The sequence below is a fragment of the Arvicanthis niloticus genome, chromosome 29, assembly GCF_011762505.2.
Source record: "Arvicanthis niloticus isolate mArvNil1 chromosome 29, mArvNil1.pat.X, whole genome shotgun sequence".
In the NCBI taxonomy this organism is placed as follows: domain Eukaryota; kingdom Metazoa; phylum Chordata; class Mammalia; order Rodentia; family Muridae; genus Arvicanthis; species Arvicanthis niloticus.
Window position 1 is genome coordinate 10,872,909 of NC_133437.1, and position 25,671 is coordinate 10,898,579.

Genomic DNA, 25,671 nt, shown 5'->3' on the forward strand with positions numbered 1-25,671 from the left:
AACTTTTTTCTCTGTCTCAAACAAAATAGGGTTTTTTGGTACTTTTTTCTTTAGATAGCTTTCATAGAAAACCTTTTTTATACTTAATAATAAACTCTATAATAACTTTTTAAAGTGGCCTCAGACTAGTAGGCATAAGTTAAAGCCCAGCAGTTCTTGTTGAGACAGGACAAAACCTGTTTACTTAATCTTTGGTTGTTTTTAAAATGAGGTGCTAAGTGCCCAAAAAAAAACCCACTGCAGTTTCTGGCCTCAAGGATCATAAAAAGCAGATCAGCTAAAGTGGCACAGCAATTTAGATAAATGAACTTTTATTATATAGCAACCCCAATGTAAACAGTAAAATTGTATGGCCAATTGTTTTTGCAAGGTCTGTAATATATCTGATAATACAAATTTGTTATGGCATTTTCCTGGGGTCCAGGCAATCTAGTACGAGCTCTTAAATGTCTTAAAAAATTAAGAAAAAAAAATACATGTTTCTTAAATTGAGCTGTGTTTTTAAAATTTGAAAGTTAGAAATATCTAAAAAAAGGAACGATTTTAAGCAATTATAAACCATGAGCTATATACTGGCTATGAGTATACAAATTGAAAACTTATTTTTTTTTGTATTTTTAATAGTGGCTACAGTACACAGTTTAATTATTTGTGCTGAAGCAGGAGGGAACTCAAAAGAGTAAACATGTAATCTCATTATATATGTATTGTCTTCCCACTAAATGAGCTGTCCATTAATACAGTAAACACATTTGTTATGAGCTATATGTATAAATTCATAAGAAATACAAGAGCATATATAGAGAAAAATTGTAACAAATTGATCATGTAATAGATCAAATATCACTGTTCTTTAATAACCAATTATAATATTGTTTGGAATAAGAAACATTTCATTAATTTTTAAATTTTTAAAAATATTTAAAATTTAAAAAAAAATATTTTTGTGATCTTAACCTATAATTTTGTATTAACACAGCAACAGTTTCAAAACAGGATGTCAAAATTTCTTTTGGAAATAAAGAAATATAAATCTATATTAATGATCCCTTTTATCAAAGGACTGATATAAAACAGCCAACAACTAATCAATCTATATATCTATTAAAAATAGCAGTTTTTTTTTTTTTTACTTTTTGTAAAATTAGTTCTTTTTTGTCAACTAATTGTTGAGGGAAATTAGGATTTGTATCTCTCTTGAGAATATTAAACAGAGACTTAAATTCCTTTGTGGGGAGCTTAAAATAAGATCTTCGCCAATTAGCATCTCTTGGAAACTTTTGAAAACAATTTAAAATAAGTAAACTATCATTTTTTATTTGAATTTTCTGTGTCACAATTTATTTAGGAATATAACTGATATCTCAAATTGAAATTGTCTGTGGATGTTTTCGGGAGCAACAAGCACTCTCTAAAATTTTAAAGCTCATTGTATGAGAGCAAAGGCTTGTATTAAAACTCCTTCAGAGGGATCAACCAATAAGCCAATTGTGTAACAAAAGGAAGGTGTTCATCAGGGCCTTGGTTGATCCCAGATAAAACTTTTACTGAGATCTCTTTTACATATCTGGTTTTGAAATGACTTTATCTCTGAATTACCAGTTTTAATCTACTTTTTTGTTACCAAAATTATAAATTTGTAATCATACCTGATAATTTATATGCTAATGATATATAACCAGGACATATAGAACATATTTATACTTTTAAAACCAGTCAGAGATAAAAATGAAGTGGCTACACATTTTATATATTTAGTCTAAACAATATTTTCCTACTTTTTCCTAGCTGTAATTCTAAGCGAAAAGCACCTTGTTACTTGTAGAACCCAATTAAACATTGTCACAGAGATTTTTCTTGGAAAAACAACTTTGAGCCTCTTTATTGTAGAAGCCAAAGGCTGTTGGCCCCCTTCCAAGAGCTGCTTATGAAAACAGCTAACTCCTGTCAAAGTTCTTTCTGCAGGTGCGCCCCTCTCCCAGCCACAGAGCAGGGAAAGTTATCAGCCTTTATTGTGTAAATTAAAAACTGTCATTTCCAAGCAAGTTTCAAACTAAATAGAGGCAGCAGTTCTAACCAGTTTTTCTTGTGAACATGACAGACAATTGACACACATGGAAAAATTGGCATGCCAAAGACTCACAATAAACAAACAAACAAACAAACAAACAAAAACAGAACTGAGAATCCCTCTAATAGGATTTAGAGAGAGCAGGGCATCCCCTGGTCATCTCTTGCTCCCAGGAGGGCTCTGTAATAAGCTTTTCTTTTTCTTTTGTTATCAGGCCAGGGAGCAGGCAACTGCTTTTGCTTTTGCCCTTTCTCTCTCATTTTCAAGGTTTAACTTTTTATCTCCTCTGTAGGGAGTATAGCATTTTTTATCAATAGTCCCTTCTTGGGAAAACAACACTAATGAAAGTAAAGAAGTTTTAAAGATTCTTTTTTCTTAATCCTTGTTCTTCACATGCTGAGTAGACTCCTGGAGTCTGTCAGGAATAGTGACTGCTTAGAAAATGCCTGTCCTATCCCTTTACCTCAAAGGTCTGGTCACTTTGATGCTCTGATTCTTCCATATGTGGACTGTCTCACAGCAGGTTGGACTATGGCATCCTTTCGAATGCGAGGTGTTTTCAGACACCCTGGGAGTCATCCCCTTGGGTGCTCCAGAAAATGTGAAGGTCAGCACCCTCGGGAGTCACTCTAGGGAGTGGACCGTAATGCAAAGTACTCTTAGTCACCCTGGGCAGTCACCTTCAATGCTCCTGAAAACTGGGTAGGCCTACCCCTCTCTGCAGAGCCAGCGTACTCTCTTCCTCGATCTCTGGAGTCCCTGTTCAAGGTGCCAGAATGCCAGAACTGGGATCAAAAGACCTGGAAGAGAGAACTCGAGGACAGGGGACACAAAGAACGAGCGGCTTATCCACAGGCTGATCAAACCACTATTTTTACTTTTTCACACAGGGGTTATATACACAAAAAGACAAGATGTGGTGAAGGGGATGACACAGGAGCGTAGGTGTTCTGGGGGAATACAGATATCTTCCAGAACAGGGTATCAGCTGGGTGAAGGTTCAGGGGGACAGGTCACTATGAATCTGCCTATGATTCACTTGTCCTTATCTAAGTTGGTACTATCCACCAAGGCTACCTATCTACAAGGTCTGTGACTATCCACAAGACCAATGATTACTTGTTCTTATCCAGGCTGATAAATTTCCACCAGAGCTACCTGTTTACAATATCTTCATTCACTGAGGCCAGACCGCACAGTCCTCAGCTTTATATGTGTTGAGGGCCTCATATCAGCTAGTGTATGCTGCCTGGTTGGTGGCTCAGTGTCTGAAGGATCTTAGGGTTCAGGTTAGTTGAGACTGCCGGTCTTCCTATGGGGTTGCCCTCCTCCTCAGCTTCTTCCAGCCTTTCCCTAATTCAACCACAGGGGTCCCTGATTTCAGTCCTGTTTGGTGTAAGTGTCTGCATCTGACTCTTTCTTTCAGCTACTTGTTGAGCCCCTCAGAGGGCAGTTGTAGTATCAGTAATAGTGTCAGGCCTTGGAGCCTCCCTTTGAGCTGGATCCCAATTTGGGTCTGTCACTGGACCTCCTCAGTCTCTTTTCCTCTTTTCCATTTTTGTCTCTGCAGTTTTTTTTTTTTTTTTTTTTTTTTTTTTTTTTTTTTTTTTTTTTTTTTTTTTTTTTAGACAGAAACAGTTCTGGGCTAGAGTTTGTGAAAAATGAGATGGCAACTCCATCCCTGGTTGGGAGACTTTTATTGACTGATTCTATTTCTTTAGGGGTTATAGAGCTGTTTAAATTGTTTACCTGATCTTGATTTAACTTTGGTAAGTGGTATCTGTCGACAAAATTGTTCATTTCATTCCTGTTCAAGTTTCTAAAATTTTCATTCCTTATTTTACTATAGTTTGGTTTTCTTTATTGTATTTCCATTCTTACGTTTTATTTTTCTTCATTTTCTTTTCATGTTTTTCTAGATTTTATTAATAGGCTTATTTATTTCCTTAAGAACCCTTAACATATTTATAAGGCTATTTTGAAGTCCTTGTCTTGTGTGTCAGATATGGTGCATTTCTCAAGGCCTAGAATAGTAGGGGTGTTGGGCTGTTGTTGAGACATATTATCCTGACTGTTCTTGATGGTGGCATCTAGGAATCCTGGTTTGAGAAAATTGTAATTCTAGGTGCTAGTATCTGACCTTTTGTTTATTGGGTGAGTAGTCTGTTGCCTTTTCGGTTTCTTAGGAGAATGTGGAGTGGCTTTCCTGGAAGGGAATGTTTCTGAGATCCTGTTAGGGTAGCTAAGGTGTTAGGGGTTCTAAGTACAATATGTTTCTATGTATTGGCACCAGACACTTAGGAATAAAAATGGGGTAGAATGGAAGGAGATAGGCATATAGTGGGTAAATCTTTGTAATATGGACCATAATATACTCTAAATTCTTCAAGCTAAAAATATCAACCGCTTTGTTAATTACACTTATAAGGGCAAATAGTGACAATTATGAGTGCTAGAATTAAAAATAGGAAGTTGTTATTAAAGAACAAAAATAACCTTTAAGGAAAGGCATTGTAAAGCACCTCAAATGCAATTTGAAAAAATATTTTTCTCTTAAGGAAAAGATAGGTTTATTAGTTAATGTAATTGCTTTCTTACTCAAAGATGTATTTTCATTTCTTTTTCTTTTTTTTTTTTTTGTTTTTTTTTGTTTTTTTTTGTTTTTTTTCGAGACAGGGTTTCTCTGTGTAGCTCTGGCTGTTCTGGACCTCACTCTGTAGACCAGGCTGGCCTCAAACTCAGAAATCTGCCTGCCTCTGCCTCCCGAGTGCTGGGATTAAAGGCATGCGCCACCACCGCCCGGCTGTATTTTCATTTCTTTCTAGAACTTTTTGATCAACTTTAGAGAAGTTTAAATTACATTAAATGGTAACAAATAAATAATACTAGAGTTACCAGATAAAATAGGTTAATTAAAATACAGGGGTATATCAGCTGAACGTCTAGCAGAAGTGAACTGTAGTAGGTGAGACTCTCTAGGGGAGGTGACTCTGAAGTTAAAGGCACTCATTGTACTTCCAGAGGACTTAAGATGGTCTTAGGACCTAATATGATCTAATACTTCTAGCTGTCTCACCACTAAACATCACCCTCTACATATATCTATACACAAAACTAAATATAAAACACACATTTACAACAGAAATATTTTATAAAATGACCTAAAATCAACATATTGCTAAAAGTTGAGCTTGTAATATGAAGAGCAGTATCATGTTGTGATACTCAATGATTTCGTGATCTCTCAATTTCTATTGTATGCCTCTATATTACCTAAATTAATAATTTTTGTTTTGCTCCTGGACTTCTCAAACTCTTTTTGGAATTTAACTCATTTCCCAATGAGTTTATATATTTATTTATTTCTAATCAATGTTAAACTTAATTTATAAAACTATAAAAATTCTTTTATATCAGATTACATATTAAGATAAAAATATAATTGATCAAATAAAAAATGTTTTTTCTCTGTCTCTGCCCCAAAATTCTAGTTAGTTGTTTTAATGTTGACAGGGCAGATCAGCAATTATTAGGGACAACATCTCCATCTCTCCCGTTGTTTGAATGGTATAACCAGTGTGAAAAGATGACTAATTGTTTCCATTTCCTCCTATGTGGTGGTTTAAATGAGAATGGCTCCTGTAAGGTCAGATGCTAAAAACTTAGTCCTTAGTTATTGGAATCATTTGAGAAAGATTCAGATGTGTGGTCTTGTTGGAAGAGGTGTGTCACTTAGGGCACGTTTTCAGGATTCAAAAACTTTTTCTTTTTTTTCTTTTTTTTTGGTTTTTCGAGACAAGGTTTCTCTGTGTAGCCCTGGCTGTCCTGGAACTCACTCTGTAGACCAGGCTGGCCTCGAACTCAGAAATCCGCCTGCCTCTGCCTCCCTAAGTGCTGGGATTAAAGGCGTGTGCCACCACCAGCTGATTCAAAAACTTTTAACCATCCCATTTAATGGGAAAAGTGGCAAAGTCACATGGCTAAAGTATGACAGATGGAAGGAATTATTATAGTCATCTGAGGAATAATGACCACAAATTTTTAAAGTTTAATACCTTCTCTAAAGTTGTAAGTTATTTTTGTTTGTAATCTCCCACTGTCTTTACGGTGATTGCTCATCTTAATATGTAATTATTCCTGCACATAAAATTTTTCTACATATTTATTTTTAATGGATAAAGATCACATAGTCTCATTAAGCCCCTGCAATAAAGTTTAAGTTGTCTTTAAAATGTTTAATCAAGTCCTCAGAGATAAATGATAACTCACCATGGTTTAGTGACCTGAAAAGTAACAGGCAAGATATAGTTCTCCCTTTACTCTTATTCTGTAAGGGCAGAGCAAAGAAAATCAGCAACAAAACTGGAAATGTTCATGCAGAAAAGGGAAAAGTGAAACACAAGCTGCAATTGTGTAAACAAAATACCAGGGCAATCAGATTTTCTGTTAATTAGCTTCAGATTCCCAGAAAGATGTGTCTTTTGTAGGTCTTTCCCAGCTCTTCTCCATCTTCTCCTTCTCTTTCTTTTTCCCCCTCCCCTTCCTCCTCCTCCTCTTCCTCCCCTCTCTTTCCTCCTCCTCCTCTTTCTTCTTCTTCTTCTTCTTCTTCTTCTTCTTCTTCTTCTTCTTCTTCTTCTTCTTCTTCTTCTTCTTCTTCTTCTTCTTCTTCTCCTTCTCCTTCTCCTTCTCCTTCTCCTTCTCCTTCTCCTTCTCCTTCTCCTTCTCCTTCTCCTTCTCCTTCTCCTTCTCCTTCTCCTTCTCCTCCTCCTCCTCCTCCTCCTCCTCCTCCTCCTCCTCCTCCTCCTCCACCTTCTCTTATTTTCTTTTCAGGATAAGGCTAAATAACACATGCTCATATTAGTGTTCAATTAGTATTCTACCCCATGTTGCTGGTTGCTGGTTGCTAGCATAAGATGTTTCAAGTAGTTGCTTTAAGAGTCAAAAAAGTTAAAATTGCATTGCTGACTAGATGCAACTTGTTTCTCATCATTCTATTTCCTAAAACCTTCATCACCTCTTAAGTATTTGATTCTGATTAGTGCTGGCAAAAATAGTATTGATGTCAAAATGTTTTAGAAACACAGACTGCATGGGCTCTGTACTCTACTCTTCTTGCTCCAATTTAAAGGTGGTGAACTTGATTATCAAGAGCCAGGAGAGGATTAAGAATATTAAGCTTCATCTAGTCTTTGCTATTGAAATATTTCCATATGATTTGGAAAAAAGTCTGTTTGCCTTAGAAGAACTTAGTAAGGCTAATTTAGTTAATGGACTGTGTGAAGACTGCTTAAGAAATTTTCTCCTGAAGCAGACCACTTGGATTATCACTGGAACTGCAACAGAATACCAGCAACAGCTTCCCCTCACCCTGTTCATGCCTCATGTGGACCCCACAGAGTGTCATCTCTTGGCCTCCCTTTGAACTATCCTCTAACACCAGTAAGTACTCACTGTGAACACACCAGCTGACCAGGTCAGTAAAACAGACACTACAGAGCTGACACATTCTCTGAAAATCCAAAGAGGAAACAGAAACCAAAGAACAAAATATCCACCCGACAAACACAACCTCAAAAATCAACATTTAGTCCTATAATCACTCCAAAGCCAGATGCCTAGATGCCAACATAAAAACACAACAACAGCCAGAGCAATATGTCTTTATGAGAATCCAGCTATCCTACCATAGCAGGCCTACAGCTGAAGCACAAGAAAAAGATCTTAAATAAACTATATGAAGATGATATATGTTGTTAAGGAAGAAACAAATAAATCTCTTAAAGAAATCAAGGAAAACATAAACAAACAATTGGAGGAAATTAATAATCCCCTTTAAAAAAGAAAGAAAGAAAGAAGGAAAGAAAGAAAGAAAGAAAGAAGCCAAAGGAAATGAATAAAACTATCACAGACCTGGCAATGGAAATAAAAGCAATAAAGAAAAAAAATGAAGAAATTCTGAAAATGACAAATTTAAGAATCTAAACAGTAACTACAGAAGTAAGCTTCATCAACACAATATAAAAGATGAAAGAATGAATCTCAGGCATTGAAGATATGAAAGAAGAAATGGATACATAGGTCAAAAGATATTTAAGCTAAAAAAATTAAAATAAAATATCCAGGAAATCTGGGATACTATGAAAAAACCAATCTTATGAATAATAGTAAGAAAGAAATGAAAAGATTCTCAGCTCAAAGAGTCAAAGATTATTTTTAAAATAAAAGAAAAAATTTCTAATCTAAAGATGGAGATGCCTATAAAAGTACAAGAAGCATATACAACACCAAATAGATTGGATCAGAAAAGAAAGTCCTCTTGCCACATAATAATCATGATATTAAAAATACAAAACAAAGTAAGAGTATTTAAAATCTGCAAAAAAAAAAAACAACAAAAATACAAAAAAACAAGTAACATATAAAAACAACCTATTAGAATTACACTTGATTTTTTACTTGGGTCTTCAAAAACCAAAATGGCTTGGGCAGATATGCTGCAGACTCCAAGAGACCACAGATGCCAGGCCATATTCTATACCCAGCAAAATTTCAAATCTTTAGATGGCAAAAACAAGATATGCTATGACATAGTCAAATTTAAACAATAATTATCTGCAAATTTAGCCGTATAAAAGCTGATGGAATGAACACTCCAACCTAAGGATCTTAAATATACTCATGAAAACATAGGGAATCAATAATCTCATGTCAGCAAAATCAAAAGAAGGAAAGAACACACACACACACACACACACACACACACACACACCACACCATCACCACCACCACCACCACCACCACCACCACCACTACCACCACTACCACCACCACCACCACTACCACCAAAAACAACAATAGAGTAACAAGGATCAATAATCATTGGTCAATAGTTGTCAGAACTAAGACTGGGAAATAGGGGGAAAGTAGAAAAGGAGCCTGCAGAGATTTCAGAATCCAGAGACCAGCATCAGGGTGCAGATCTAACTTTTATTGTTTGGTACAAAAACTTATGTACAACTTTTCAGCCAATAAGAGTGTGGTTATATAATCCAGGGCTGTTCAATCTAATTTACTTGCCCCTGATGCTGTAGGTAAAGAAGTGGATTTCCATGAAGATAGAGGAAGCAGCCATCATCCTGGGCTTTGATCCTTTGTTCTGTCTCACTGGTAAGACAGAGGCCACTTTAGATTTACAACTGTGTACAACTGGATCAGGATTTCTCAAGCAGGCACAGCAGACCATGGCACGTTTTCACCACTAGGTCCACTCTCACACCCCTGTCACAAATGGTCATAATATCTCTCATTTCCTCAATTTAAAAAACAACCTAACAGGATGGATATGAAAACAGATTGATTCTTCTATTGCATCCAAGAAATACACCTCAACACCAAAGATAAACATTAGTTTAAGGTAAAGGGCTGGAAAAAGATATTCCAAGCATGGACCTAAGAAGTAAGCTGGCATAGCCATTTTAACACCTAACAAAATAGACTTCAAACCAGAACTAATAAAAGGAGATGAGGAAGGACACAAAATACTCATCAAAGAAAAAATCCACCAAGATGACATTATAATTCATTACAATTCTTAACATCTATATACCAAACAAAAGGGCATCCAATTTGCAATTTGTAAAAAAAAAAAAAATCCAAAAGCTTAAATCATACATTGAATCCCACACATAAATAGTGGGATACTTCAACACCTCACTATTAGAAATAGACAGGTCATTCAGACAGAAAATAAACAGAGAAATAATGGACTAATAGACTAATAGACATATTACTCAGATGGACCTAATAGATAGCTACAAAACATTTCACCCATACACAAAAGAATTTAATATAGCTTCTTTTCAGAACCTCACAGAGTCTTCTCAAAAACTGACCACATACGCTGTCATAAAGTAAGTCTCAACACATACAAGAAAACTGAAACAACTTCTGCATCTTATCAGAACACCATGGAGTAAAGCTGTGTGTAAACAACAGAGGCAACAGAAAGCTTATAAACTCACAGAAAATGAACAGCTCTCCAGTGGGTCATGACAAAAATAAAGAAAAAAAAACTTTTTGGAATTCAATGAAAATAAATGCAAAACATACTCTTATGGGGCACAATGAAAATGAAGAAGAAAGTTCATAGCATTAAATACCTTCAGAAAGGTATTTAATTTAGGGAAATAAATTTAGGGAAATCTCATACTAGAAATAGCACTTTTCAACATTCTAGAACAAAAAGAAGCAAACATCCAAGAGGAGTAGATGGCAGAAAATAATCAAACCCAGAGCTGAAATCAATAAAATAGTCACAACAAGAACAATGTAAAAAAAAAAAAAATCAACAAAACTGAGAGGTGATCCTTTTAGAAAAGCAGCAAGAAAGACAAATCCTTATCCTAACTAAACTAACATCTAAAAGGCAGAAAGACAAAATTCAAATGAACAAAATCAGGAACAAAACAGAGGACATAACCATTGTTACCCAGGAAATACAAAGAATCATTAGGTCATACTTCAAAAACCTATACTCCACAAAATTGAAAATTTTGAAGGAAATGGACAATAGATACATACCACTTAAAAAGTTAAATTAAGATCTGATGAACAATATAAGTAGGTCTATAACTCCAGAGCAAATAGAAGCAGTCATCATTAAAAGTCTCCCAATTAAAACAAATGAACAACCAAAACAAAACAGAACAAAACCACAGCCCAGGACCAAACACTTTTAGTGCAGAATTCTGCAAAACTTTCAAAGAGAAAGCAATATCAATGCTCTTCAAATTATTCCACAAAATAGCAACAGATGGAACATAGCCAAGTCATGTCACGAAGCCATAATCACGCCAATACACAAACCATACAAAGACTCAACAAGGAAAAAGAATACTTTGTTCTGGTAAATCTTCAACCAAAATAGGACAGGTCAAAGAAAACACAACTCAATAATTAGGAACATAAGATGCACATGTAGATTGGGCAGATTCACAACTACACTACTTTATTTCCTAGCTATGAGATCTCTTATAACTTGCGGGTTTTCCAAAGTGGGAGGTTGCCATTATTGAGACTGTATGGCTTTGTTGGAGGAAGTGTGCCACTGTGAGGGTAGGCTTTGAGGTCCTGTGCTCAGGCTCTGCCCAGTAAGATAGAGAGCCTCTCCTGGCTACTTACAGCAGACAGTCTTTCCTTGTTGCCTTCAGATCAAGATGTAGAACTCTCAGCTCTTTGAGCATCATGTCTGCCTGCACTGATTCCATGCTTCCCACTATGATGATGTGCACTGACCTCTGAAATTGTAATACGGTTCCAATTTGATGTCTTTGTTTATAAGAGCTGCCTTAGTCACGCTGGTTCTTCAAAGCAATGGAAAACCTAACTAAGACAGGTGTTTACTGTAAGCTGTGCCCCTGTTGCCATAAATAATGACACTGAAGATTTATTATATTTACAAACACCTTGTCCATAAGCTTTGGCTCATTCTCTGACAGGCTCATTATTTAATATCCCATTTATTCTAATCTAAGTTCTGCCATGTGGCTGGTTATCTCTGCTCAGCTTTTATCTGTCTGTTTTCCTTCATGTCTTGGGGTGAATTTTTCTATGCTTGGGTCTATCCCAGAATCCATTCTGCCTACCAGAAGTCCCACCTTCTGTTGGGAGCCGACTTTTAGCAGAAAACGGCTAGATTATCTTTGCACCCATGTGGAACCATATACCCTGATAAGAGATTTGATTTTCAATAGCCTACAACAGCTGAAGCACACTCTGATATCCCACATATTTTGTTTTGCTGTTTACTGCCCCCAGCTGCCAGGTGCACGTGGTAGCCATGCCTGCAAGGCATGCGGTTCACGTGCTGTTGACGTGCTATCCAGGCCATACATGCTTGTAAGGTGCACATGGTATCCAAGCCTGCAAGGTGCACGGTGCACATGCTATCCATGCTATAGACACCTGTAAGGCTTATGTCATATCCACACCTGCAAGGCACGCGCCTACAAGGCACGTGGCAAAAGCGTATAAATACCTCAGAATTCCCTTCAATAAAAGAGACTTGGTATGAGATGAGAGACTTGGTAAGAGACTTGATCACGCCCTGTCTTGTCTCCATTCTTCGAGTCTCCTGCCCCAAGAGCCCCACTCTCTCTCTTGACCAGAGCACTTAACCCCCAAAGCGTTGAGGCAGAGAAAAGGTCCGCAACAACCTTCTATTTTACCCTTTCCTATAGGCCATAGGTTTTTTGTTGACAGGTGATGTATCTACAAGGTACACAAGGGATTCTTTCTAAAATTCTCCCTTTTAGTCCTATAAAAGGCTCTTTCTCTTACATCAGTAAACTATATATAATAATAACAAACATGAAAAAACTATCAGGTAAGATTTACATTCACAATAGCCAGTCCATATGTATTTGGCAACTTTGGATAAAGTATTCTACTATCTATCCTATCATAATGAGTTCAGAGTTCTGTACTTAAACTATTCTTATCATAGCTTGCATAGACCTTAAAAGATTTCCTTAAATCCTAAACAACTTAAACTTATATGTTAGACTATAACTATCTTGTCTTCAACCCCATTAGTAACCTGAGAAGGAATAAATATTACATGAATATTATATGCAGGAAGTTCAGGAAAGCAGTTCCTAAAACTTGACAGACAGTTTGACAGAGACAGTTGACTGTCTGGAGAGTTACCCAAAGTTCTGTACTGTTGGAGAATCCACCTTCAATCTTCTGTCACAGTATATCTGACAGACGTTTTGTGAAGCAGGAATTATGGAAGACTGCTTACCTTATCTTGGCAAAGCTTAGCATTGAATTCCCTGCATCCTGTTTGTCTATTTTAGGTAGTATTTTTTTTTCTGCAGTTGAAGCAAGGGAAGTTTTGTCCAGTGTCAGCCTGCCACATATGAAGTAAACTCCAAATGGAGCTTCTTCAATTCTGATCATCTTCTTTGAAGTAGAATAGGGTTGCTGCCAGGAGCAGACCTGTCTCATTATCAAAAAGGGTTAAATTAATGAAACATCTTTAAATGTTATATTCTGTGAATCTCCAGAGTTTTTGAAGGCCATCTATCATCTATCTATCTATCTATCTATCTATCTATCTATCTATCTATCTATCTATCTATCTATCTGAATTGTTTACTATCTGATTAACCTTGAAAATATCTTCAGAATACTAAAGAAAGATTAATTTTATAAACATCTAAACTAGTATGTATAGGACTATATGTTTGATTGACTATACACTTGCATTTCTAATTATTTAAAACAGTTTGTAAAAGCAGCTTTCAAGGACTCAAATATTCCATTCCATTTTAAAATGAACTGTGTAGGTAAAATACATTAGCATGCTGTAACAAAATATAATCCTAAATCTATATCAATATATAAAGATATAAACAAAAGTGACCAAACATATCCTTAATTTGTACCAATATACAAAGATCTATAGCAATGTAAGATTTTTTTGCTTGTTAATGCATTCCAGTTTAAGAATAGATTCAATAATATTCCCTTTTATCTATATTATTCCTATATTCCCCATTTTCTTTTCCACCCTTCTTCCCTTCAGAAGAAACAAAGGATATAGGAAAGAAAAAGAGAGAAGAAATCACAAAGTAAAGTTTTTATACCTTGTTTTTTTCCCTGATCAAGACTATTTAACAACTTGTAACCACCAAAACCTTTTTAATGACCTGTAGAATGGACAAAACCATTCATCCTACCTATTGGCAGTGGAGGCATAGCTCTTTTAAAACTACTTCTTGTTGATTTGGGGGTATAGTCCCCTCCAAATTTGGAGATCAATCAGTATTAAGAAAGCTAGCTGTACCATCTGTTGTTAAGTCTCTGTATGTTGATAAACTTTAGGGTTTAACTGAAGGTTTAACTGGAACAGTCTGTGATGTTGGGCCAATTGGAGTCGATTGAGGTCAGAAGCTTTCTTTGAAGTGGTCCTGGAAGCAAGTTTTGATGAAACAGCTATTAAGGCAGTCTATGAGTCTTAATCTACCAGGATGCCAGAATAACTCTGTTTCAGCATCTTAGCATCCTGGAGGTTGAATACTGTCAAGGGGGCCTTCATCCCCTTGGTGTCTGGGCCTTTTGTTCTTTAAACATAAAAACTCTCACAAGTAATATACATTTCTGTAATTACATATGTATGGAAAGTATGATGTGCCCAGATCAGTTAGAGATAATTCTTTGCTCTTTGAACAAGTGAGAGACATCTGTCTTTCTTTATAAGTTATATAAATTTTATTGATGCCATAGGAAAGGATGGCATGACTAGTCCTGAGGACTTGTTAGCTAGTGAGATTTCCTGACTAGAGAGATTTTCATGTTTCAGCTAGTTTCAACACTGTTTCCATTTATAGGGATCAGTAATATTTACCTGTTTTGTTCTTTCTCTTCATTTCCTTCTTCTTGTCTGTACATAAGTTCTTCAGGGGATCTTTCCAAGTCATATTTGATTTTTATTGATTTGGAAGGAATCTATAGCTTGTCTTTTCCTGTTACAACAAGAGCATATTTCCCCTCCCCAAACAACGTATTTTCTGTCTTCCATTCTGCATGTATTATATATTTATGTTGATTTAATTCAGCAATCATTTTTAAAATCTAGTGTATTTTAGCAGTTACATTAGTCTCATTGATATTTTAAATTTTAAAGTAAAAATAGCATTATTAATCTGTCTCTTGGAGATTTCTTATCCTTCTTCTATTCTATCGGCATTTCCTTTAAAGTCCTATTAAATCTCTCTACAACTGCTTGTCTTTTAGGACTATAAGGTATGTCTGTAATATGTTCTTTGCTATAATGTCTAAGGAAATATTGTATTCTAATGAATACATTTGTTTAAGCATCATCAGTTTCAATCTGTTAAGGCATTTTCAAGACAATCACCATCTCTAATACATGTGCAATTTCTGAATTATCTTTTATAGAAATTAAGGCAAAAACCTAATAGAACTCTGATTATACATCAATTGTATGATGCATCAACATATGTATATATCTTAACTCTTCAAACCTTACAAAATAAAACTTAAAACCTGCTGTAGACATGGTTCTTATATAGCATTCCTAAGTAGAACCTGGGTTCTTACCTCAATATATTGCATTTTTATGATCTACCATTCTAATTCTTGGTAACTCTGTGCAGTTCTCTCATCTGGAACTACCTATTTTGGTGTTATTGTAAGTTCCAGATTGGATTCTTCTGTAGGTTCTTTATTTTGATCTAAGGCATCATCTAACCTCTGTTCTATGGCACCCAGTATAGTATTTAATTTCTTAGTCTCTTCTTTTTTCAAATATGTCTTATTCTGATTTCTCCTAAAGAGGATATATAAAATTGTAATAATTATTGAAAAAACAACCATTAATATGCTGACACACAAAACAAAATTATACAAAATCCAGATGCATAGTGCCATTGCATTTCTATCCATTTTTAACACAGAAAATATATATATTTTAATCTTAAATTTTTTCCTTCCCTTGGAAACTTTCTCCCTTTGATTTTCTATATTCACTTTCTTTCCCTTTGTAGTGGTCTGCTTCACTCTGTGGCTGGCTTCAGCCAAGTCTCTATGTCTCAGTGGAAGTCCAACCCTTCCCCCATTCTGGGAAGTTGTGCCCATGCAGCAGCAGGATGTGTTCCTATGGGCTGGAGTGTGTGTGCTCCTTTCACCTTGATCACCATTCCTGGCTACTAGCTGTTGGGGTTACCTTGACCTACCTGAGAGATTTCAGTTTTTGTCTCCTTCCTAAGAATGCAGGCCTGCCTGAGAGACTGTGTACAGCTCTGGAAAGTCTTCTTTGCATGTGCTCCAGTTGGCTAAAGCATGTGCCTGGGGAAACCTACAGCAGCTGTTCACCGAGGCTCTGCTCTGCTCTCTATTAAAGGTTCCATGCTGCTGACTGAATTTTATCTCTGCCTGATGTTGTTTAATGCCCTGGAGTGTACTTGCCCTTGAGGGTTATGGATGAGGTGGCACAGAATCAGTGGTAGCTCAGACTCCAAGAGCAGGTGAGATTGCTACTGCAAGCTCTTTTATTAATTCTTGGGGGAGATTCCTTTATATCCTCCACCCACTTCCCATTGGTCCCAAGCAAGCATGTTTTCCAAGTGGCAGTTCTTGATTGACTGTTGCTGTTTGTGCCACCAATCTTTAGGCTCTCAGTCAGCCTTCAGTTTGGTCCTCAAGTAGAAGTTGCCTCTGTGGATGTATGGCCCCCAATATTTATGTGGAGATAGTCACTATGTTGTCAGTGAAGCCTGATATTTCTTTCACATTTCTACCCTTTTGTTTTTAGATTTTGACAGCCTTGTGGGAGCCAGGGTGCCATTGCCTCAACATTGTTGACCCTGCCTGAGAGGATTTCCAGTATACTGTGCCTGTCTTAGGTTGTCCTGTCTTTACGATCTTACCTATCATTGAGTATTAGCCCTCAAAGAGACATCACTCTGAAGGCATGTCATGCAAGGGGGAGAGTAAAGAATGGCCTCCAGTGGTGTTATATACCTGGTCAAGGGTTAGGCAGAATGAGTGAAACCAGGGGTTTCAGACCAATAGAGACATGTCCCTAAGAAGGGCCAGATCCTCCATCAGTAGGTTAATCAGTTGTTGAAAAACGTGGATGGCTTGCTAAAGATGTTGGTTTAGTACCTCCTATACCCGTAGCAACTCAGATGACCTAGAGACTGAAAGGGGAGGTTCTGATACTAAAGTTTTTTCCCTAATTGGTACTTGATTTGTCAATAAAAAAAGCCAGGAGCCAATTTCTGAGTGGAAGGTACAGGTGAGACTTCCACGTTCCAGGGGGTAAAGGCAGATGCAGGGAAGGAGAAGGGCTTTTCTCACATACTTTGGAATGAGAAGAATGCAGCAATCATGTAAGGCCCCGGGCCAGCTAGGAAGTGAGGCCTCCACTACAGGTGGGTGGCCAAAGATGTTTGGCAGGGATTAGGTGGAAAAAGCCACTAAGTTTAGGGCAAAAAGAGAAATAGAGATAATAAATTTGTAAGGACACGTTTTTCTAGGTGGGAGGTATCTGTACATACCAATTGTACTTAGTAGGAAAATTAAAAGGTAACAGAGCTGTGTGAGTGTCTTTTATCTACAGATTCAAGATTCTTGAGTTAGGGATGTCAGCAGCTGCTCCTGGAGCAAAGGTGGGAACAAAAGGGAACCAGGAGGGGCTGATATGTGGGCAAAGGCAGTAACAGTTTCTAAAACTACCCACAGAAAGAGACTATTACCACATTGACAGTCTCCACCATAGTGGCTATCTGGCTCAAGGCAACAATAGCTGTTGTTACCCTGGCAATGCCTGCAATGATGGCAGCCAGGATAACAAAACTCCTCTTTCCTGGGTGTAGGGGTTGTGAGTTTGGACCATCAGAGTGACCTCATGAAAGTGAGTGGTGTGGATTGCTGAGAGTTTTAGAGATGAGACAGAGAGACAGAGAGACAGAGAGACAGAGAGGGAGATGAAGATGAGAAGACAAGATGCACTCTATAGGAGAGGAAGAAGAGCCAGAACTACACATCCTGGAAGCCATAAGCATTGGGGATTTCTTAGATAGATGATTCAATAATAAGTTGGATATAAATGATGTTCTCTTCTGATTCATGCATAGAATTGTTAGTCTCTTTTGATTTTTGTGCATGTAAACATTAGTCTCTTCTGATTTGTCCATGTAAATGCTAGTTTCTTGTGCTTGGTCTATGTAAATACTAGAGTCTTCTGATTGGTTACACTGGGATGAAGGTTATTACTGGAAGGATGTTTCAAAGCAGGGTAGATGGCATGTTCTTAGTGTGGTTACAAGAGCCCTTCATTAATAAGACAACAACAACAACAACAAAAGTAAAAAGAAACTCGTAAAGCTACCACAGACTTGTAACTGATGTTAGAGGCAGTCTCTCCCATTCATCTTTCAATGGTTTTCAGAATTTGTACATGCTAATTTGAAACCAAAGACTTTTTTGTAAGCTTTCCATTTTTAAAAAAAGTTGCCGTAATGATATTGTTCTTCCATTTTATTGGCAAAATTTACCACCTAATGTTTTAAAAACTGTTACATTCTAAGTCTATCTGTAGCTTAAGAGAGTCCATTGTTAAGAATGACAGCATGGTATTGAGAAGGGAAATTTGAAATGTGGGAATTTTAGCTTATATCAAGGAAGATAGCCCTTCAGTAATAACACATAGACAACAGAAGTGATTATGGCTACTTATTAATCTATTCAATGAGTAATAAATTTATATGTCTATGTACTAGCATCTAAGCTAAAAGGTAATAATAAAGATATGAAAAGGATAGACTCTTGGTCCTTCTGGACTACCTGGACTACATCAGAGAAATTGAATTGTTTCTTTTATGGCTGAAGCATTTTCTGGGGCTCAAATGGGGAAACAAATCAGTAGCTAACAGGGTGGTCGTGAGGTATGTCAAGATCAGATGTTCCCAAAAACTAATTCTAAGCTTCTTTTGAAACAAGAATTTTTGAGCCCAGTGATAGTACTACTCACTATTCAAATCCAAACAGAAAATAATTAGAAAAACATAGGGCAAAACATTATTGACTCACAAAAACCACATTATTCCAGATTGATAGTGGTTATAGTATTTATTTTTTTGGTAAAAGAATGTTTTTATATACACATATATACATATGTATATCTGATTAATTAACACTTAGTTGACTATGATTTCTGTTAAAGCAGCAATATTTGCTAAGAAGCATTTCTGAGTGTCAGCATACTGATTTGTAGTTACACATGAATAATTCTTACTATATAGACACAATAATGAGTGTCTTTAATGACAGGGATATGTTCTGAGAAATACAGTAGGCAAGTAAATCACTGTGAAAATATTTTAAGTGTTATTTATATAAATAAAAGAAGTGATAATATTCCTTAGAAATATGTCACAGAGTACTGACACTCTTCGGTAGTCAATGATCAAAGTGATAGGATACAGGGCATCCCAAGACTATACTACTTATCATAGGCATGTGAAACTGTGAAATATTGTTTGATACAACACAAAATAAATACAAACTACACAATAGTATCATTATGCCTTCCACATCATGTTATTTAGAATTAAATCTTTTTTAAAAGGTTTTTTTTTATTTATTTTTTGACACTCCAGATTTCTCCCCTCTACCTTCTTACTGTTCCACATTCAATACCTTCTAACCCCCCCAACCCCCCACCCCGTCCCCACGAGGCTGTTCCCATCCCCAACCCCCACTCCACCTGACCTCTAAACTTCCTGGGATCTCCAGTCTTTTGAGGTTTAGGTGCATCATCTCTGATTGAAGACAGACCCGGCAGTCCTGTGCTGTATATGTGTGGGGTGCCTCATATCAGCTGGTATATGCTGCCTTTTTGGTGATCCAGTGTTTGAGAGATCTCAGGAGTACAGATTAATTGAGTCTGCTGGTCCTTCTACAGGGTTGCCCTCCTCCTCAGCTTCTTTCAGCTTTTCCCTGATTCAACCACAGGGGTCAGCAGCTTCTGTCCATTGGTTGGGTGCAAATATCTGCATCTGACTCTTTCAGCTGCTAGTTGAGTCTTCCGGAGGGCAGTCATGACAGGTCCCTTTTTTGTGAGCACTCCATAGCCTCAGTAATAGTGTCAAGCCTTGGGACCTCCCCTTGAGCTGGATCCCAGTTTGGGCCTGTCACTGGACATTCTTTTCCTCTCCATTTCTATCTCTGTAAAACAGAGAACAATTATGAAACAGGAACAATTATGGGTCAGAGTTTTGACTGTGGGATGGCAACCTCCTCCCTCATCTGATGCTCTGTCTTCCTGCTGGAGGTGGGCTCTATAAATTTCCTCTCCCTATTGTTGGGCATTTCATCTAAGGTCTCTCTCATCGAGTCCTGAGAGTCTCTCACCTCCCAGGTCTCTGTGTATTCTGGAGGGTGCCCCCAACCTCCTACCTCCCTAGGCTGCCTGTTTTCATCCTCTCTGCATGCCTCATGTTTTTAATCCTTTTCGATCATCCAATACCAGATAAAGTTTCTCTTTACCCCTGATGCCCATCCATTTTCTCTTCTAGGTCCTGCCCTCCCTCCTAACTTGTGATTGCTTTCTTTTCTCTCCCCAGTGGGATAGAGGTGTCCTCACTTGGGCCCTTCAGCTTTTTGACCTTGTTGAGTTCTGTGAACTATGTCTTGTATATTCTGTAATTTTTTTTTGGCTAATATCCACTTTTTAGTGGATATCATGCATGTCCTTTTGGGTCTGAGTTAACTCACTTAGGGTAATATTTTTCTAGTTTCACCCATTTGCCTGCAAAACTCAGAATGTCCTTGTTCTTAATAACCAAGTAGTATTCTATTGTATAAATGAACCACATTTTCTGATTCCATTCTTCTGTTGTGGGACATCTGTGTTGTTTCCGGCTTCTGGCTATCATAAATAAGCCTGCTATGAACATAGTGGAACATGTGTCCCTGTGGCATGGTGGGGCATCTTTTGGGTATTTTCCCAAGAGTGGTATTGCTGGGTCTTGGGGCAGATGGGCTTAAAGTTAAACCAGACATTGGTTGGACACTCTCAACAGTTTTACATAGCCATTGACCCAGCACATCTTATAGGTAGAACAGATTGTAGATTGGAGGTTTTGTAGCTTGGTTGGTATTTAGGTTTCTCTCTCAGAAGCCTGCAAAGTTTCATCTTGCACTAAAAGGCATTAAGGTGAAGCCCCCATGCAGGCACCAGCTTGTCCTCTCTACATTGAAAGAAATGTGTGGATATTGTCTTTGGCAATAGGGCCTCACTGTCAGTATTCTGAGAGTGACCCTCGGTGCTCACAATAGCCTGGGTTATTAGGAATCAACATGAGACAGCCTCCAACAAATGGAACCTTGAACTTGCCTGTCTACAAAACATGGCCAGTTCTGACTCTGTATCCTCCATTACTAGGAATCCTCACTAGTGTTACCCTCATAGATTCCAGGAAGATTCCATTGCCCTAGGTTTCCACACTGCTTCCTCCCCATTCCAGCCATCTCTCCCCACACCCTCTCCCTCTATCCATTCCCCAAGTCATCCATTCTTCTCCAGTATCCACCAACTCCAAATCTACTTCTAAAATCTATTCTATTTAAACATTTTTGGGAGATTCATGAGAATCTGCCCAGCCCTGCCACCCAGAGAACTTCTCCTTACATATCCTTATCCTTTCTTTGTCTGTGGATTGTGGCTTAATTATCATTTGCTTAACAGCCAATATCCAGTTATAAGTGATTAAATTCTATATTTTTCTTTTGGGGTCAATGGCTGTCTAAAACTGGTGAGAGTGTCCAACCAATGTCTGGTTTAACTTTAAGCCCATCTTATGAGTGGTAACATATATAAGACTTTTTCTGAATGGCCAAGAATTGAAATTTGGGTAGTTCAGAGTCTTAGGGCATGTAACTTGTCCTGTTGTCATTAGAGAGGCTTCCTCCAGCAGCAGATGAGATTGCATACAGTGATCCACAGAGAGATATTATGATAGGAAAGTGTCTAAGTTGGAGGTCTTCATCAGGTCTCTTCCTGCAGAGATCAGAGAATCTTACAGGAAAAGGGGAGGAAAGATTGTAGAAATCAGAGGGGATGGAGGATACTAGAGAAACATGACCCACCAAATCCAGGAGCCATGTTAAAAATCAAACAAACAAAAATCCCCCAAAACAAAGAAAAAGTGTGCACAGTAGCACATGACTGTAGTCTTAGTGCTTGCGATGGCAGATCACAAAAGTGGCAGGTTTCAGCTGCTAGTTGACTAGTCAGCCCTGAAAAAAATGGTGAGTTCCATATTCAGTGAAAGAATATGTCTTAAAAGTTAATAGATAAAAACCACAGACCTTCTGTAGCCTGCCTTCAATAGCCATTCTTCTACTCTGCCACCATTCCCTGGAGATTACACTTCTTGGTGACTACTTGGGATTCCCATAGCTTTTTCCAGACAAACCTTTTCAGTCTCAGTCCCAACTTGCAGTAACAAGACTTTTTACCAGGACCCCACAGTGGCTACACTGGTTTGAAGTACAGGTAGGCTGTATGCACTATCCTTCCTATTCCCATTATGATCTCTCTAGTCTTACTGTTAGTCCTTCTGCAGTTGGCTGCAGGATCCTATTCTTCCACTCTACCCCAATTCTTCAAGGACTCTCTTGTTGGGTATTACCCATCTCCATTACCTTGTGACACTTGCCAACCCACAGAAGGGCTCCACCACAGGACCCAACAGCCTCACACTGGCCTAGGATCTAGCATACAGAGTAACAAAGAAAGAATGAAACATCCACCAACAACACAAAACCAGATATTTCACCAAGAAACCCATAAAGCATTCTACCTCCAGATGCCAAGAACCCAGTGACAAAACACAACAGGAACAGTCAAAACAATTTGTATCTTCCAGAAGCCTGCAACTTGATTGCTACAGATCCCAAGAAAGTAATTTAGCTGAAGTAGAAGACAAAGACTTTCAAGTAGCAATTATAAATATATGTCAAAGACCTCAAATTAACAATGTTATGAATAAATGTCTTAATATAGATCATGAAAGTAGTTGAGTGAAATAATGAACAATGCAAGATATGGAAGTAGAAATATGTCCAGGAAAAAAATCCAAACCAAATAAAATTTGAAAATGAAAAACTTAGGGTGTCAAACAAAATTGTTAGAGATGAGCCTTATTAACAAATTGAGAGACACAGAAAAGATAATTTCAAGTCTTGAAGACAAGGTAGAAGAAATAAATAGCTCAGTCAAAGAAAATGGTAAATCTAAGACAACGCCAGGCAGAAAACATTCAGGAAATCTGAGATACCATGAAACCACAAATCATAGAAATAATAGTGATAGTGTAAGAACAAGAAATTCAGGTCAAAGACACAGTATTTTTAAAAAATCATAGAAGAAAAGTTTTTCAATGTAAAGAAGTAGATGTCTATCCAAACAGAAGAGGCATATAAAACCCAAATAGACAAGACTAGAAAAGAAATTCACTGCATCACATAATAATCACAATAGTAAAGGTACAGGACAAAGAAAGGTTATTAAAAACATCAAAGGAAAAAAGACAAAGTCACATATGAAAGCAGAACTATTATAATAGTACCTGACTTCTTAGTGCAGACTCTAAGAGAAAGAAGGACTCAGAAATTGGATACCAGTCTAGGCTATTTAGCAAAACTACCAGTCACAATAGACTGAGAAAGAAAACTGTTCCAAACAAAACCAAAATAAGCAGTATCTATCTCTTAAACTAGCTCTCTACCAAAGGTTCAAGAAAAAAAAATATTTGTCTGAGGAAGTTAACTGTATGTAAGAAATCCAAAATACTAAATCTAAAAGGGGGGGGGGGGGCGGTCAGCTCACACCATACCACAAGCAGCTGTAGCCATTTTACTCAAGCACAAAAAATTGTATTTTATTTTCAGGAGCTTTATGAAACATTTCCAGAAAATGAACAATCAAAAAAGATTCTGCTTCTTTTAAAATCAGACCTTATCATGCCTGTTTTCCACTACACTTTATAATAGACAAGAGAATGCCTTAGTGGACCAAAGCCATTCTCTCATATGGACCAGAAAGATTCTTTTCTCTAGAAATTCTTCTTCTTCCATTTGTTGCCAACATACTTGTTGGAACCTGTAAAGTTTAGTTTGCCTATTGCTGAAGTTGGCTTCTTGATATAATCAGTGCCCATTGTCTCTGTCCTGGCGAGAAGGCCTCTTTCCTATCCTAAGAGCTCTATATATTAGTCTTGGAAATGAAAACGACCCTAAGCTTTGCCGAGTCTGTAATGGCTGCTGCCTACCCTAAGTATTAGGGAATGCTAGAGTGTTGTAGTTTTAAGTACCATCGGTCCCTAGCTTCTTTTTCTTTCTTAGTTTGCTTTTCATAGATTCACTGAAGGCTTTAAATACACTTAGTCAAACCCTATTTATATTCATTTTGTCCCAAACTTGTATCAAAAGAGTGGCATTCTGGGCACAGCCCCACAGGCCTCTAATTGGAAGGCAAAATGCCACCTGCTTCTACTTTCTTAAATGGTGAAATCCTCAAATCCGCTTTTTCTGACAAATCCATTTACTGACCCATGTTTAAGATGGTGCTAACTTTGCCCCTCTGAAAATTTTTCTACTGGTCTCTGACAACATTTTTCTTACTTCTTTTTTATGAATCACTCTCATTAACTCTGAGAAATCACCTATTTATTCTTAATATTAAAGATGGATTCTGCTGTAAGTAGATCTAATATTGACTTCTTCCAACTAAGTTGCTTTGTTTTAATGAACAATTGTCTTTATAATATGTCCTTGAATTTTAACCACTACACTTTTTCCATGAATAGTTCATTATATATGATATATATATATATATATATATATATATATATATATAATATATATTATGTGATGACATAATTTTAGGTATTAGATATGTAGCTGTGGACAAACCCGCATCGATTAAGGCTCTGATGGAATTTGTACTCAGTTTATAAAAAAACAGAAAATGAATATATAATACATTAGAAATTATAAGTTCAATTCCTTCACCTGTTGATTGTGTTTTCCTGTATTTGTTTAAGGGATTTATGTGTTTCCTCTTTAAGGGCTTCTACTTGTTTACTTGTGTTCTGTTGTATTTCTTCAAAGGAGTTATTTATGTCCTCCTCCTTAGGGTCATCTTCATGAGATGGGATTTTAGGTCAGAATCTTGCTTTTCAGGTGTATTAGGGTATCCAGGGTTTCCTGTGGTGAGAGAACTGGCTTCTAATGGTGCTAAGTGACATTAGTTTCTGTTGCTTATGTTCTTGTGCTTGCCTCTTGCCTTTGGGCTAAACCAGGGGATCCAAACTGAAGAGTTTGGGGAAATATTGAAGGAGCTGAAGGGGATAGCAACCCCATAGAAAAGAAAAAAAAAAAAAAAAAAAAAAAACCAATATCAACTAACCGGAACCCTCAGAGCTCCCAGGGACTAAATCATCAACCAAAGGGTATATATGGCTGTTTCCATGGCTCCAGCTACATATATAGAAGAGAACTGACTTATCTGGCATCAATGGGAGGAGAGGCGCTTGATCTTGTAGAGGCTTGCCCCATCGAAGGGGGGAGCTAGAGTGTCAAGGCAGGAGTGGGTGGGGGAGCACCCTCTTAGAGACAAAAGGAAGGGGGAGGGGTGTGGGGGTTTGTGGAGGGGAGACTGGGAAGGGGAACAACATTTGAAATGTTAATAAAATAACAAATTAGAAAAAGAAATTTTAAGTTCCATAACAAAGTAACCCAGGAAGAAACTGGGCACTAGGTTGGGGAAAGTAAGGTAAGGCCAGTTAGTGTTTTCCATAATCAAGCAGGGGAGGACCTGCTTGGGGGACAGAGAGCCAGAGCTTGCTTAAAGGAGATACATGATGGACAAATCAGGAAGTGATAACAGCAGAGCCTTGATAAGCACAAGTCAGCATATGGACTGTGTTGTGGGCAGTAAGACACTGACACTGGTGATCAGGTTGAGGCCCAGACTACATACCGTCTCTCAGTGTGCTCAG